This window comes from Malus sylvestris, chromosome 6 (assembly GCF_916048215.2).
Source record: "Malus sylvestris chromosome 6, drMalSylv7.2, whole genome shotgun sequence".
Taxonomy (NCBI): domain Eukaryota; kingdom Viridiplantae; phylum Streptophyta; class Magnoliopsida; order Rosales; family Rosaceae; genus Malus; species Malus sylvestris.
Genome location: NC_062265.1, coordinates 19,253,337 through 19,270,312, shown reverse-complemented (window position 1 = coordinate 19,270,312; position 16,976 = coordinate 19,253,337). Strand labels below are relative to the sequence as shown.

The following is a 16,976-nucleotide window of genomic DNA, read 5'->3' as shown; positions in this document are numbered from 1 at the left end:
CAATGGAAATTTAGGAGTAACCTCAGAGTGTTACTGAAGTACAAAGTTATCTTGGTCTTGTTGGCTATTATCGACGCTTTGTGAAAGACTTCTCAGCCATAGCCCTACTTCTAACAAGGTTAACCAGGAAATGAGTACATTTTAAATGAAGTGATGATTGTGAACGGAGTTTTCAATAGTTGAAGTACTGTCTCACTCATGCGCCTGTTTTGGCACTTGTTGATGACAATGGGAATTTCGAGATCTATAATAATGCCTCTATGAATGGTCTAGGCTGTGTATTGATGCAACATGGAAAGGTAATCACGAATGCTTCACGACAATTAAAGCCCTATGAGATGAATCACCCTACTTATGATCTCGAATTGGTAGCTATTGTTTTCGCTTTGAAAATTTGGAGGCACTATTTTTATAGGGAAACGTGTTGAATCTTCATTGACCATAAAAGCCCCAAGTATATGTTTACTCAAAAATAACTTAATCTCCGGCATCATAGTTGGATGGAATTGATTAGCGATTATGACTGCACTATTGAATATCACTCTAGTCATGCAAATACTGTAGCAGATGCTCTTAACAGGAAATCTCACTGACTTAATGCTCTTTATGCATGTCGTGTTCCTCTTCTGACGAACCTAAGATCTACTGAAGCGGTTTTATGAATGGATCGCTAGGGAGCCCTACTTGCCAATTTTCAAGTCAGACTAGTTTTATTGGATCATGTTCTCGAGTCTCAGATGAACGACTCAAAATCCAAGGAGTTAAAGCAATCAATGTTGAACGGCAATAAGGGAGATCTTAGGATTTAAAGGCCTGATGGTATTGATTGGAGCATATTTATGCGACTTTGTTATCTTATTTCTTTGCATGTACTTAGTTAATTTCCATTTATTTTGGTAATTTAAATTATTTTCGTATTATTGTAGGTCCAGTTGATAAAGATGACAATAAATAGCTAAATGAAGCAATTTGGAGCAGTTTTGGACTTGGATTGGATAACATGCGTGGATAGCATATGGGCTGGACGTTTTGGTGTTTAAGAAGCGTTAAACATGTGCTAAAATCTAGAGAAATTAAAGTTGAGGCTTGGAAGGCAATGAATTACACAAGAAAAAGGAATCCTAGTTGGAGATGAACATTATCTTATCTTATCCTATCTTATCATATATTATCCTATCTTATCCAACATTATCTTATCTTATCTCCAGCTGCAAGGAGGAATCCTAATCACATTCCAATACTTTCCACTTGTTTCTTAGAGTCCTAAAATAACTCAAAACACCTAATCCCTTTTTCTCCTTGGATTCAGCCATTCCCCCTATATATATATGAAATTCCTATAGCGATTTAGGGTGTGCTGCACTTAGAATTAATCAATTGAAGCTACTGGAATTTTCAGAGTTCTTTCTATCTTTGTTTTAAGTTTCAATGTTTATTTTAGATTCTTTTTTTTTTCAATTATGATGAACATGTGTAACTAAGTTTCTTTTTAGCTAGAGGTGAATTCGAATCCATGATCATATGTTTTATATAAATTGATTACATCCAGTTATTGTTTCGTAAAACATGAATGCGATTTACTTATCTGCTTTATAGAGAACTTATTCTTGTATGTTTATTAAGGATGCATACTTAGTCTGCATACAGGGATTTGATACTAGAATATAAGGGAATTCCACCTAATCATTATGAACTTATATTTGTAAGTAGTAAAAGTCATTAGTCATGATTGAGTTAAGTATATTCTTGGCAAGACTATCATGCTTTTCATAGTTACGAATGTTTTGTCAAAGCTTATGATTTTCACAGAACTTAAAGATCTTTCAGATATATCTCTATCATGCTTTTCATAGTTAGGGAACTTGAGAAGAATAATTTGGTTGCGTCGCTAAGTCCAATTCAATGAACTTAGGAAAATCCGAGAGTTAATTAATGTTGTTCACAGTTAATTTGGGGCATTGTCATTCATGGTTTATAGAAAGAATATCTGGAAATTGATTTGTATGCATATGTTTCATGTGTGGAGAAGAATCATTTAGCTATCATTTCATCCATATTTCATTCACAACTTAATTTACTTGCTGCCATTTACTTTTGTTTTAATTAAATTCATCCAAAATCCCCCCAATCATTGTTTTGTTGTTAGTTTGACTTAGTTTTCAATTTTGTAAGTTTAATTTGTGTTGATTAGCATCTCTTCTAATCCCTGTAATAGAACGATCCCTTGTATGTACCAAAGGTGGAAGAACTAAAGAAAGAAATACTCGATGAGGTGCATATTCCAGCTTATGCGATGCATTCCAGGAGTACTAAAATGTATCATACTATCCAACCTTTCTACTACTGGCCAGGAATGAAAAAAGAAATTGCGGAGTACGTGAGTTGTTGCCCGGTCTATCAGTAGGTCAAAATGGAAAGAAAGAAACCAGTTGGGAAGATATCACTATGGATTTCGTGTACAAGCTTCCTCGTACACGTAATGGCTATGACGGTATCTGGGTGATTGTAGATCGGCTTACCAAGTCAGTGCATTTCCTACATGTTCATGAAAACTACCATTTGAGTAGGTTAGCCAAACTTTTTGTTTTTGAAATTGTTAATTATCATGGTGTTCCAATTAGTATTATTTCTGATCGGGACCCCAGATTTACTTCGAAATTTTGGGTAGCTTTTCAAGAAGCTCTAGGTTCGAAATTACTATACAACACTGCCTATCATCCTCAGACTGATGGGTAATCAAAGAGAACTATTCAGATGTTGGAAGATATGCTGAGATCTTTAGTCCTGCAATTCGGAGACGCATGGCACAAGCGCTTACCTTTGATAGAATTCGCCTGCAATAATAGCTTTCACTCCAGCATTGGTATTTCACCATTTAAGGCATTGTATGGGAAACCTTATCGTACACCGTTGTGTTGGTCCGAGGTCGGCGAAAGAGTTTTGGTGGGCCCTAAAATTATAGATGAGATAGCATAGAATATTCAAGTGATAAAGGGCAATATGAAAGCAGCACAAGATCGACAAAAGAGTATATAAGGTTGGAGATTAGGTATTTTTAAAGTTGTCACCATGGAAAGGCGTTGTACGTTTTGGGAAGAAAGGAAATCTAAGTCCTTGTTACATCAGACCATATCAGATTATTGAGTGAGTTGGTGAAGCGGCCTACCAACTTGATCTACTTCCAAAATTGTCAAGAGTGCATAATGTGCTCCACGTGTCCATGCTAAGAAGACACGTCTCTGATTCGTCACTTGTGAATCCTCCTCAGATTAACCCAGATTTGACTTATGATGAGGTTCCAGTAACGATTCTGTAGACATTGAAATTTTGGTGGCATAAATGTTAGCGCTTGCATTAAGATTACATTTGTAAACATTGAAATTTTAGTGAAATAAATGTTGACCATTGTGTTAAAACTACAACCTTCATCCAAATTCACCTACAACCCCCACCCAAATTCACCTACAACAACCCATCCAAATTCACCTACAACCTCCACCCAAATTCACCTACAACAACCAATCCAAATTCACCTACAACCTCCACCCAAATTCACCTACAACAATCCATCCAAATTCACCTACAACCTCAACCCAAATTCACCTACAACAATCCACCAATTCACCTACAACATACACCAAAACAAATGGATGGTGGTGGTTCATTCTCAAGGCCTATAAATAGGCTCCTCCATCAAAGAATCAAGGGAGGATTTTAGATACACTTTCTCTACTCCCAAATTGGAAGAGAAATCACACCACACCAAAGCCTTGAAGCCTCGAAACTCTGAAGCTCTCAAGCAAATCCCGAAGGATCAAGAAAGCCCTATCTGTTCTTCGTGAAATCCTCCTTCAAGATCAAGCTCCAACGCCCCTTGAAGAACTTCCACCCATTCAAGATCAAGCCCCGACGGCCCTTGAAGAAGGTGTTCATCATTCATCAACTGTTCGTCCAAGATCAAGCCTCGACGGCCCTTGGATCAACAACACTACATCTACACGTTTCAAAGATAGAATCAGAGGATAAATTTGTAGAAGAGATTGTAACCCCTAAATCATTAATACAAATATTATTTTGGACACGTGTTCTTGTCTCTTTCGTTTCAGGAATTTCCGTGTTTACAAATTTGGCACGCCCGGTGGGATAGTCTCTACCTCTCATCTCTATCTTTGAATCCGCAACAAGCACAAATGGCGTCAAGGAAGGCCCAAGTTGTTCTCGCTGCCAATGCAAGAAACAAGAGCGTCATCACGACAGGGGGCATCACTTCAGGCATCATAACTCGAAGTAAGGCAAAAGCTCTTTCCGCCGCCTCTTCCGCCCCTTCATCAACTCCGCCGAAGGCACAAGAGCACCCGAGGTTCGAACCGGTGATCACCCTGGCCTCGCTCAGGGCGCCAAGAGAGGAAAGCCAGAGGAAGTACTCTGAATCCTTACTTTCCGATGCCGACTCGAGCAGCGGCATAGCTATGCAAGTCATGGTTACCGGAACAACTTCAATTGAGGAGCAGCTGGCTCAGATGAACGAAGCAATCGCAAAGCTCACAAGGACTGTGGAGGAAAAAGACCTGCAAATCGCAGCACTTGTTAACCAACTAGATGCAAAGCCCGATGAGAAAGCCAGGCAAGGGGATAATCCGGTAAAGAAGGAAAACGACGAGGATGAGGAACCTCCAGTGGAGAACGTCGAAGAGACGCTGAAGCTAGACCAAGCGGCGACACTCATGGGGTCTCTCTCTATCCAGCAGCTGCAGGAGATGATCGCCAACACCATCAAGGCGCAGTATGAAGGAAGCTCACATGATTCCGTACTATACTCAAAGCCCTACTCCAAGAAGATTGACGCTTTGAAGATGCCAAAGGGCTATCAACCACCAAAGTTTATGCAGTTCGATGGAAAGGGGAACCCGAAGCAACATATCGCCCACTTCATTGAAACCTGCAGCAATGCTGGAACAGAGGGAGACTACCTCGTCAAGCAGTTCGTGCGCTCGCTGAAAAGCAACGCCTTTGACTGGTACACCGACCTCGAGCCCGAGTCTATCAGCAGTTGGGATCAGCTAGAAAAGGAATTCCTCAACCGTTTCTACAGCACGCGCCGCACCGTAAGCATGCTGGAGCTGACCAGTACGAAACAGTGGAAGGAGGAACCCGTCGTCGACTACATCAATAGATGGCGTTCATTAAGTCTGGATTGCAAAGATCGGCTCTCTGAAACCTCTGCCATTGAGATGTGTGTTCAAGGCATGCACTGGGGGTTACATTACATTCTCCAAGGCATAAAACCAAGAACGTTTGAGGAGCTGGCAACGCGCTCCCACGACATGGAGCTGAGTATCGCCAATCACGGAAAGAATGAGCCGATCACCCACTTCAAGAAGGATAAGGTGTTCGCCCCGAGTGTGGACAAGACCGGAAAAAAGCCTGCAAAGGAAACTTTTACTGTCAACACTACCCCCATCAAAACCCCATCCGCGCCTATCAAGACCACCTCTGCACCTATCAAGATTTCCTCCAAGACCAAGGCAAAGGAGACAAAAAGAAGTGAGCCTCCTCGCACCCAAGACAAGTATAAAAACACCTTGAGAGAGTTGGAGCAAAAGACGTACCCTTTTCCTGACTCAGACGTGGATGCAATGTTAGATGACTTGCTGGAAAAGAAGGTAATTGAGTTACCAGAGTGCAAGCGCCCTGAAGAAATGAATCGAACGAACGATCCTAGGTACTGCAAGTACCATCGTATCGTAAGCCATCATGTGGGCAAATGCTTCGTCCTCAAAGAACTCATTATGAAGCTAGCGCAACAAGGGAGAATCGAGCTAGACCTTGAGGACACAGCCGCAACACATACTACTACAGTGGCGTTCGGATCCTTCGATCCCGTGCCTCTCCAAACGACACCCAACCATTCCTATCAATGTGCAAGCTACACGGCGCCTTCTACACAACCATCGCCGGGGGCAAACGAACAAGATGCGTATACCGATGATGATGAAGGATGGACATTGGTGACCTACAAAAAAAACAAAGAAACCAAAACCACAAGCCACAAGACCAAAGGTGGAACAAGTGAGAAAACACCGTCGCCGCAACAGTAGGAAGCCTAAAAGAAACGTAAAAGTCGATAAGCCAACGTATGCTGGGGAACCCGTGGAGCAAGAGCCACGCATTCCTGTCTCCTTGCGCGAGTACTTCCCGAATGACTTCTTCCAACAGTGCACCATCGCTGCATGCCATATGGTCGAAGTAGAAACGGAAGAACCTTCAAAAAGCAAAGATACCACCACTGAGGGAGAAAAAACTCTCACGCTCGAAGAAGGTCTGCCAACACACTTTAGCATTGAGGAAGCGCTACTATTACCAAAGAAGATGCGAATAGCATTAGCAGCGGCCTTGGAAAGTCCCAATGAACATGAAGTGCAAGAAAGCAAGAACGAAGACTTGAAGCTTCGGCCACATGAATGTGCCACATGTTGTGCCATAGAGGACGCAATCCATTTCACCGACGAAGACTTGCTGCTAGGATCCAAGCCTCACAACCGTCCTCTCTTCGTCTCTGGGTATGTAAAGGAGCACAAAGTCAACCGCATGCTTGTGGATGGTGGATCAGCCATAAACATCATGCCAAAGTCGACAATGATTACAATCGGCATCAAGGCGGATGAACTGTCCCTAAGTCGTCTACTAATCCAAGGTTTTAATCAAGGAGGACAAAGAGCGATGGGCATGATCCGAGTGGAGATGACTATTGGCGAACTCAAGTCGAGCACGATATTCCACGTGATTGATGCAAGAACTTCCTACGGCTTACTCTTAGGAAGGCCTTGGATCCATGCGAATGGAGTAGTACCGTCCACCCTTCACCAATGCTTAAAATTCTACCGAGAAGGAGTGAAGGTGATCTATGGCGACACCAAACCATTCACTGAAGCCGAATCACATTTCGCAGACGCCAAGTTCTACATGGATGAAGACATGGTGCCCGAAGCTCTTCCAAAAGAGATCAAATCCACGGGCAAAGCAACACCTAAAAAGCAGGAACGACAAGCCATGCCCAAGAAGCAAGAAGAAGAAGTTACGCCGTCTTCAAGCAAGAACGATAATGAGCTGGCTAAACGTGCAACAACAAAGGAGAGTAAGACGCCCTCAAATGGACCAAACACACCCGTCTTCCGATACATCCCGATGTCGAGAAGAAAGAATGGTCAATCCCCGTTCGAAACTGGAGCAAACAAAGCCGATGCACAGAGGTATATGGATAATGTAAAGTTGCTCAAGACGAATGCAGTTTTACCTCTGACACAGCTAGGCGGCACTAAGGTCGCAAGACTACCACAAGGCTTCATAAAAGCTCTACCAAAGGGGGTGGAACCAAGCTTTCTCCCAACCCAGAGGACCGAAGAAGGTTTTGATCCAAACGCCTATAAACTCATGTCGAAAGCTGGCTACGACTTTGCTTCTTCTTCGAATCATGGAAAGAAGGTTTCAAACACCGTTAACAATAAAGAACGTGACCTCACCGAGACTCAAAGGAAGTTGAAGAAGCACGGTTACGGAGTTGATAACAACAAAGCTGGACTAGGCTTCACACCAAACGCACCCGTGAAGATTTCAAGCAAAGCGAAAAATGCTAGCACTCAACACATCAGCGTGAGTATTGAACAAGATCATGATGAGCCTAAATCCACCCCTTGGACGTCAGTCTTCGATAGGATGAATCGTTCAAAACCCAGAATGTCAGCATTTAACCGCATTGGTGGTCAAAACCGAACCTCCGTCTTCAAGAGACTTAACATGCTAGCATCCCAAAGCTCTGTTTTTGAAAGGTTGTCAAAACCTAAGAAGCAAAGCAACACGACTAGCTCTCTTCCTCGTCAGTCAGCTTTGGAAAGACTTGAAGACAACAAGAAGTTTTCTAGAAATAGGAAGACCACGTCAAAGGAAGAAAAGCTCGTCATGATAGCAGAAAAATGTGATATTCGAAGCTCAATTCCTTCAAGGATGAAGCGCCAAGCAATCTTGGAGGTGGACAGAAATGGACCACTAAAAGTAAGAAGGCGCACCATCATCCACACTGGACAATCTTCATGCCGACCAGCCCAAGAGGACGACACCGAAGAGGAATTCCAAGATGTCTTCCACATCACGATCCAAGAAAGCGAAGAAGATGAGATCCCCGAAGAAGGTGTCACTGCTGCGCCACCACAACTGGAGGATGGGGGGCAATCCACAGTCGATGATCTCAAGGAACTCAACTTAGGCACAAAAGAGGAGCAGAGACCTATCTTCGTGAGTGCGTTGCTAAGTGCGGACGAGGTAGACGAGTATTACCAACTGTTATCAGAGTACAAAGACGTCTTTGCTTGGACTTACAAGGAAATGCCCGGCCTTGACCCTGTCATCGCTGTACATCATCTTGCAGTTAAGCCCGGAACGAGACCAATAAAGCAAACTCAAAGGCGCTATCGATCCGAGCTCATTCCACAAATTGAGGTAGAGATTGACAAGCTAATCGAAGCAGGCTTCATTCGAGAGGTGCAATACCCTAAGTGGATCTCCAACATCGTCATCGTCCTTAAGAAATCTGGACAAATACGTGTTTGTGTAGACTTTCGGGACCTCAATGACGCTTGCCCGAAAGATGACTTTCCCTTGCCGATCATCGAAATCATGGTGGACGCGACCACTGGCCATGAGGCACTGTCATTTATGGACGGCTCTTCTGGATACAATCAAATTCGTATGGCTCTCGAAGATGAGGAACTAACAGCATTCCGCACTCCAAAAGGTATCTACTGCTACAAGGTGATGCCCTTTGGTCTAAAGAACGCTGGAGCCACATATCAGCGAGCAATGCAGAAAATCTTCAATGACATGCTACACAAAAACGTAGAATGTTATGTAGACGATGTGGTGGTCAAAACAAAGAAAAGATCAGATCACTTGAAGGATTTGCGAGTAGTGTTCGAAAGGCTGCGAAAATACAACCTCAAGATGAACCCGTTAAAATGTGCATTTGGCGTCACCTCAGGAAAGTTTCTCGGCTTCGTTGTCAAGCACCGTGGCATTGAAGTGGACCAATCAAAGATCAAGGCCATTCGAAACATGCCCGAGCCAAGAAACCTGCACGAGCTGAAAAGTCTACAAGGACGACTAGCCTTCATCAGACGCTTCATCTCCAACCTTGCAGGGCGTTGTCAACCGTTTAGTCGACTCATGAAAAAGGATGTCCCGTTCGTATGGGACGAAGCGTGCCACAACGCTTTTGAAAGCATAAAAAAATATTTATCAAGTCCACCTGTCCTGGGGGCGCCTGTGCCCGGGAAACCACTCATATTGTACATCGCCGCTCAGGAAAGTTCAGTGGGAGCACTCTTGGCACAGGAAAATGAATTCCAGAAAGAAGGAGCGCTTTACTACTTGAGTCGAACACTCACCGGCGCTGAGTTGAACTACTCCCCAATAGAAAAAATGTGCCTTGCCTTGGTGTTTGCCATCCAGAAGCTTAGACATTACATGCATGCTTACACCATCCACTTGGTTGCTAAAGCTGACCCGGTTAAATACGTCATGTCCAAGCCAGTTTTGACAGGGCGACTAGCTAAATGGGCGTTGATTCTCAATCAATACGAGATCATTTACGTCCCAGCTAAAGCCGTCAAGGGACAAGCATTAGCAGACTTCCTTGCCGATCATCCAATCCCAGCCGATTGGAAAATCTCAGACGACTTGCCTGACGAGGAGGTATTCTACATTGACGTATTCCCGAGATGGACGATGTTCTTCGACGGATCCGCGCGAGCAGACGGAGCGGGGGCAGGAGTAGTATTCATGTCGCCACAAAGGCAAATACTACCTTATTCATTCCAACTAAGCGAATTATGCTCCAACAACGTCGCTGAGTACCAAGCACTAATCATCGGGCTCCAAATGGCGATCAACATGGAAATCACAACCCTTGAGGTATATGGCGACTCCAAGCTCATAATTAGTCAACTCTTGACTGAATACGAGGTGAGGAAAGATGATCTCGTTCCGTACTTCCGACTGGCAACTCAGCTGCTACAAAAGTTCGAGGCCGTAACACTAGAACATGTGCCGAGAAAAGAAAATCAAATGGCAGACGCTCTCGCTAACCTGGCCTCGAGTATGACACTAGGAGAAGACGAAGCTGCAGATGTGCCAGTTTGCCAAAGATGGGTCATCCCCCTCGCCACCGAAATGCTACTAGATGATACAAATGTCATCTCGGTACTTCCGGTCAATGTTGAAGAATGGAGACAACCATTGATTGACTACTTGGAGTATGGGAAACTTCCAAATGATCCTAGACACCGCTCTGAAATACGTCGACGAGCACCTCGCTTCCTCTACTACAAAGAAACACTCTACCGGCGCTCTTTCGAAGGAGTACTTCTGAGATGCCTAGGTGAGGAAGAAGCCAATCAAGCCATGGAAGAAGCACATTCAGGTGTGTGTGGGGCGCATCAATCTGGACCAAAGCTACATTTCCAGCTCAAAAGAATGGGTTACTACTGGCCAAGCATGGTGAAGGATTGCCTGGAACATGCCAAAAGGTGCCAAGCCTGCCAATTCCACGCCAACTTCATACATCAACCACCTGAACCGTTACACCCTACAGCTGCTTCATGGCCATTCGATGCATGGGGATTGGACGTTGTGGGACCGATTACTCCAAAGTCATCTGCAGAAGAAGCTTACATCCTAGCTGCAACAGATTACTTCTCCAAGTGGGCTGAAGCCATACCCCTAAGGGAAGTAAAAAAGGAAACTGTTGTCCGTTTCATCAAAGAGCATATCATCCACAGATATGGTGTGCCTCGTTACATTATCACTGACAATGGAAAACAGTTCTCCAACCGACTTGTAGACGAGCTCTATGAGAAATACAAGTTCAAGCAGCACAAGTCTTCCATGTATCATGCTCCGGCCAACGGTCTTGCAGAAGCCTTCAACAAAACATTGTGCAACCTCTTAAAGAAGGTGATCGGCCGAACAAAGAGAGACTGGCACGAAAGAATAAGCGAAGCACTTTGGGCATATAGGACGACGCATAGGACTCCTACCCAAGCTACCCCTTATTCTCTCGTATATGGCGTGGAAGCTGTTCTACCGCTAGAAAGTCAAATCCCCTCACTTAGGATGGCTATACAAGAAGGCTTGACTGATGAAGAGAATGCAAAGTTGCGCCTTCAAGAGTTGGAATCACTCGACGAAAGAAGGCTCGAAGCTCAACAACACTTGGAATGCTACCAAGCGCAGCTATCCAAGACATTCAACAAGAAGGTCCGCCCAAGGTCTTTCCAAACTGGAGATCTCGTCCTTGCATTACGAAGGCCTATCATCACGACTCACAAGACAAAAAGCAAGTTCACATCAAAGTGGGATGGACCGTACGTAATACAAGAGGTCTACACGAATGGCGCCTACTTAATCATGGCAGAAAACGGCTTGAAGATCGGTCCCATCAATGGTAGATTCTTGAAGCGTTACTACCCCTAAAAAGGCGACGACCAGACTCTTTGCCTGCATGAGCCTAAACTGCACACGGCACAAAGCTCCTGGCCCGCAAGAGCATAAACTGTGTACGGCAAAATCATCATCAAAATCACTATAAAAAAAAATCATCGTTCATTTGAACTACGTTATGACTTGATCCCTCATCAACCGGGGGTACGTAGGCAACTTGAAACTTCAAAACTTCCAGTACAGTCACATCACCAACAAAAACACAAACACTTTGAAGAATAAATAGCAATTCAAGATATGAATATTTTATTTCTTTAAAGAAATGATTTGGTTACAAAGCCATATTACAAAGGTGAGCACTACGCCAACGTCACCACCAAGGGAAAACTGTGACCAAAAGGCATTACACAGCAAAACCCCACCTGCAACACATGGTGCGCACACCCGAAGCAAGTGGACCTCCAAGTCAGCCACGCGACCTCGTCTGCAAACACCTTCTTTTCCGCTGACTCTTCTTCTTCCTCTCATAAAAGTTGCACAGTCACCCACAAACGAAAGGAAGACCTGCAGATGCACAAAATCTGAATCCAGATGTGGTGTTTCTCTCTCTCTCCTTTGCAGCGACGTCTCTCTCTCCAAGCCACAGCAAAGACGAACCTGTAGCAACAAGAATGAAGCTGCAGCGGTTGAAGATGGGGAAAGCAACTCGGCCTTGTCATTCGAACCTGCACTCGCATTCACTTTCTCTGACCGAGTCAAGCAGAGCAGACTTTTGATGCCTTCCTAGGTTCTTCGCCGGTTTAGCAACCTCAGCCTGACAGAGCACTATATAAAAAATATGCGGCAAACCGTCCTCAGCAATAAAACATACCTCACAGAGTGAAGGCAGCGCCCTCCTTCCTCTTCTCCATTGGTGGAAACATTTGCAGCGCCATCGAGGACGATAAACGGAAGCCCGAGCGGTTGTAGCAACCATGCTGCAGTCCTTCATCCTTCCGTCCTCATACTCTCATGCAACTCTCCCTGAAGCTTGCAGGATAATGAAGTTTGTTGTTGCTGCCCTAATTTTGATGATGGTGAGCTTTTCCTCTGCCGCAGTGAAGACTTCGGATGAACACGATGAACATAGACGTGACCGACTGCAGGGTGATGGGGTTGAAGAAGCTGCACCACTTTTTGTCCAACACCGAGCTCACCACACGGCAGACGAGAAGAGCACGTCGCAGCAAAGAAACAGGAGAGTGCAGTTAAGATTCAGGGCAGTAAGCTGGTGCAGTGTCTATGTAAAGACTACGCAATGCCCTATGTATGTATGCATGTGTGTATGAATGCGTGTGTATATATATATTGGTCTCATCAGGCTGCAAATAAAACCGGTTTGCATGTAGTGCAGTGACTGTGCAAACAGTGATCCGCATGCGATACAGTGACTGTGTAAAAAAAGCAATCCGCATCCAATGAAGATTGTGATAAGGTGATTGTGCAAGTGAAAAGATGGTCCGCATGCGAGAAGAACGCAATGCAGTGAGGAAGGCCACAAAAAAAAAAAAAAAAAAAAAAAAAAAAAAAAACCAACTGTGCTATCGTCAAGCCACTCACGAGTGTGTATTACTATTCGCAAGTCAATAATGGAAAAGGAAATGGGTGGTGATGACAAAATGATGCTTCCAGTCACCATCTAAAAAGAAATGGGTGCACTAGTCACCATCTAAAAGGAAGTGGGTGCATAGGAAAGTAATGCATCTTAGTCAGATATGCGTTTTGTTTGCGTTTCAACACAACATACTGAATAAAATAAGGCATGTCCATTAATATCTCCGAGAAATTACACGAAAAAAAAAAAAAAAAAAAAAAAAGCCTTCACGAATGTCACTTGTGTGAAGCCTCAGTACTTGGAGCCTTGGTACTCGGTGGAACCCTAAAGGAGGGAGGCACTGAAGATAGCTTATTCGGAGCCTCAATACTTGGTCGAATTCCAGATGACGAAGGCAAAAAGTGCCTCCGGAATACATCCACAAACTTCCGATGGTCACTTTGAATTCGACCTTCGGAGTTCGTCAGCTGATCAAGCTTCCTCTTCATGCTCGTCGAATAACTATTTGCAAGCACATGCAACTCTCTATTCTCACGCTTGAGCTGCCTAATCTCTTGACTAAGAGCCGCCACCTCGGCTGTCAATGATTCAACCTGGCGAGTTCGAGCAAGTAAGCGTTGGCCCATGTTGGAAACAGAGTTCGCACACTGGACACTGAGAGCCTGGGACTCTTGAACAGCTAACTCATCGGACCGTCGTGAAAGTATCCTATTATCTTTAGGAGTGATGAGGTTTCTAGCTACAACCGTAGCCGTGGTTGCATCCCTCATCACAGAGTCCTCAACTGTAAGAGGGCCATTAGAAGAAAAAAAAGACGGGCGCCATACATTACCCTGACGCGGTGCACCTGTGTCACTGCTAAGACTCAAATCTAAGCAAATGTTAAAAGGGGAAGCCATTTTCAAAAAATACTAAAAGAAAAAAGGTTGGATGAAGCAAAGAGTAGCAGAGATAATTTTTCACGGGCAGGCAATCTTCAAATTGTGCGTGTTGAATACAATTGACACCTCTTAAAAATGAGAGGCAGCACAACCATTCGTTCGTAAATCGAAGAGACACCACTCTCCGAATTTCAAAACCCGGATTTTCCTGCGTAAAGTCCGTCGACACTTTTCAGACACAATCTCAGCTTTCGGCTATCACGTGCAACTTTGTCAGATATCACTGACAAAGTTGAAAACGCGTGAGGTCCATTATGCCAACTACCGCACTTCTGCCGACAAGCGTGGGTGACAAGGCCACGCTCACCCTGCCACTTGATGTTGAGAGCTCACCATATAATTCGACCTCCATCCTATAGCAAGACACACATCCAGCCTGACTTTTCTTCCTTGCCGAAGACATCTGCAACCAAAACTCAGTTTTCTTCCTCCCTGAAAACACATCCAGCCTGACCCCTCTTCCTTGCCGAAGACATCTGCAACCAAAACTCAGTTTTCTTCCTCCCTGAAAACACATCCAGCCTGACCCCTCTTCCTTGCCGAAGACATCTGCAACCAAAACTCAGTTTTCTTCCTCCCTGAAAACACATCCAGCCTGACCCCTCTTCCTTGCCGAAGACATCTGCAACCAAAACTCAGTTTCCTTCCTCGGCAACCAAAACTCAGTTTTCTTCCTCTCTGAAAACACATCCAGCCTGACCTTTCTTCCTCGCCGAAGGCATCTGCAACCAAAACTCGGTTTTCTTCCTCCCTGGAAGCGCCTCGTCAACCAAGCCACACTTGAGCAAAGGTATCTCATATCACTGGGGTTGAGAGCAAGAGTATCTCATAGCATGCTTTCTCCCTATCCTTTTCTTTGTCCTCCCTCTTCACCGCGAAGACAAGGATAAAGAAAGCAATATGTCGGAACCTCCACTCAAGCTCCTGGTATGGAACCGACTGCTTGGAACCTTCCCTGATTGCTCACCTAGCCGTGCTCTCGAATACTCATCTTCAACATCTTCTGCTTCCTCTTCGTCTACCACGTCTGCCTGGAAAACAGATGATGCAGGTGAAGATGATGCAGATGAAGATGATGCATCGAAGCATATGGAGACAAGCGCGACGAATGCATGTGTTGATCGTCCACTACTTCTTCAAAAGCAAAAGTATCTCATATCACTGGGGTCGAAAGCAAAGGTATCTCATATCATGCTTTCCCCCCATCATTTCCCACGCCCTTGCTCTTGCCTGCAGAACAAGGAGAAGGGAAGCAATCAGTCGGAACCTGAAATTAAACGTCCGATCAAGAACTGATTGCCTGCAACCTTTGCCTGGTTACCTACTTGGCGTTGCTCTCGAGTGCTCATCTTCAACTGCTGATATGTCTCGAATTCCCTCAGCAAATGCTTCAGGAGTGTGGATCTGTTGACATCGGCTCTTTGCACTGAAGCTGCCAAGCGTGAGTGAGTCGCTGAGAGGTGGTGCTCCGAAGAACCATTTAAAGGCAAATAGGTTGCACACAACTTCAGCTATGCAAGGGAAACAAGTAGAGAAGAATGCAACATAACAAGCTGGAACAAATCATGAAGCACGAAGCCCTTCCCTGCATAGCTGCATAATCCAGACGGACGAGTTCAAGTAAAGATCCAAACTGGACACCGTTGCTCTAACCAAAAGGCTCGAGAAGCTTTAACAACCTTTCGTTGGCACCGTCACCAAAGAGCAAAGTCTCGATAATCCTTAAAGATCAAGTCACCAACTGGAAGAAGAGCCCATCAATCTTGAAGATCATACTGTTGACCAAACTGCTCAGGGTTCATATGAAAAGGCTGCGAACTTCCTTGATCTTTCAAAGCATGCATGTCCTGGAACTGCTCGTGGTCACGTTTAAGTTCGAGATCAAGCTTTAACAACCCTGACTCAAGATCAAGTGTCCACCACCCTTGAGTCAAATCCAGTTCAAAATGAAGTATGTGGAAAGTCCTTTGGAGGAAACCAGAAAACTCCTTCAGCCTAGTTCAAGATCAAAGCTGTGGAAAGTCAACAAGCACAACAAAATACGTGTCGATTCATCCATCATCAAAGCCAAGGATCGTCTTCTACACGAAGCTCCTTGTAGTCCAATTTTATCCAAGATCAAGCCTCAACGGCCCTTGAAGAAACTTCAAACAAAATTCAAGAACAAGCCTTAACGGCACTTGAAGAAACTCCCAGACCGGTTCAAGATCAAGCCTCAGCGGCCCTTGGATCGACAACTGCATTAAGGGACTTCAAAACGCATCTTCTACATGTAACAAGCACATGTATACAACGCGTCTTGAAGTGGGGGCATTTGTAGACATTGAAATTTTGGTGGCATAAATGTTAGCGCTTGCATTAAGATTACATTTGTAAACATTGAAATTTTAGTGAAATAAATGTTGACCATTGTGTTAAAACTACAACCTTCATCCAAATTCACCTACAACCCCCACCCAAATTCACCTACAACAACCCATCCAAATTCACCTACAACCTCCACCCAAATTCACCTACAACAACCAATCCAAATTCACCTACAACCTCCACCCAAATTCACCTACAACAATCCATCCAAATTCACCTACAACCTCAACCCAAATTCACCTACAACAATCCACCAATTCACCTACAACATACACCAAAACAAATGGATGGTGGTGGTTCATTCTCAAGGCCTATAAATAGGCTCCTCCATCAAAGAATCAAGGGAGGATTTTAGATACACTTTCTCTACTCCCAAATTGGAAGAGAAATCACACCACACCAAAGCCTTGAAGCCTCGAAACTCTGAAGCTCTCAAGCAAATCCCGAAGGATCAAGAAAGCCCTATCTGTTCTTCGTGAAATCCTCCTTCAAGATCAAGCTCCAACGCCCCTTGAAGAACTTCCACCCATTCAAGATCAAGCCCCGACGGCCCTTGAAGAAGGTGTTCATCATTCATCAACTGT

At 44.4% G+C, this 16,976-nt stretch overlaps 1 long non-coding RNA gene across 1 annotated transcript; it reads right to left on the bottom strand.

Moving 5' to 3' along the window:
• Positions 1-11,773: 11,773 nt before the first annotated feature.
• LOC126627315 (uncharacterized) lies at positions 11,774-13,026 on the bottom strand. The gene is made up of 2 exons (XR_007624972.1): positions 12,362-13,026; positions 11,774-12,304 (listed from the first exon to the last, which is right to left on the bottom strand). It is a non-coding gene; the product is annotated as an uncharacterized LOC126627315 (long non-coding RNA).
• Between the last annotated feature and the right edge of the window lie 3,950 nt (positions 13,027-16,976).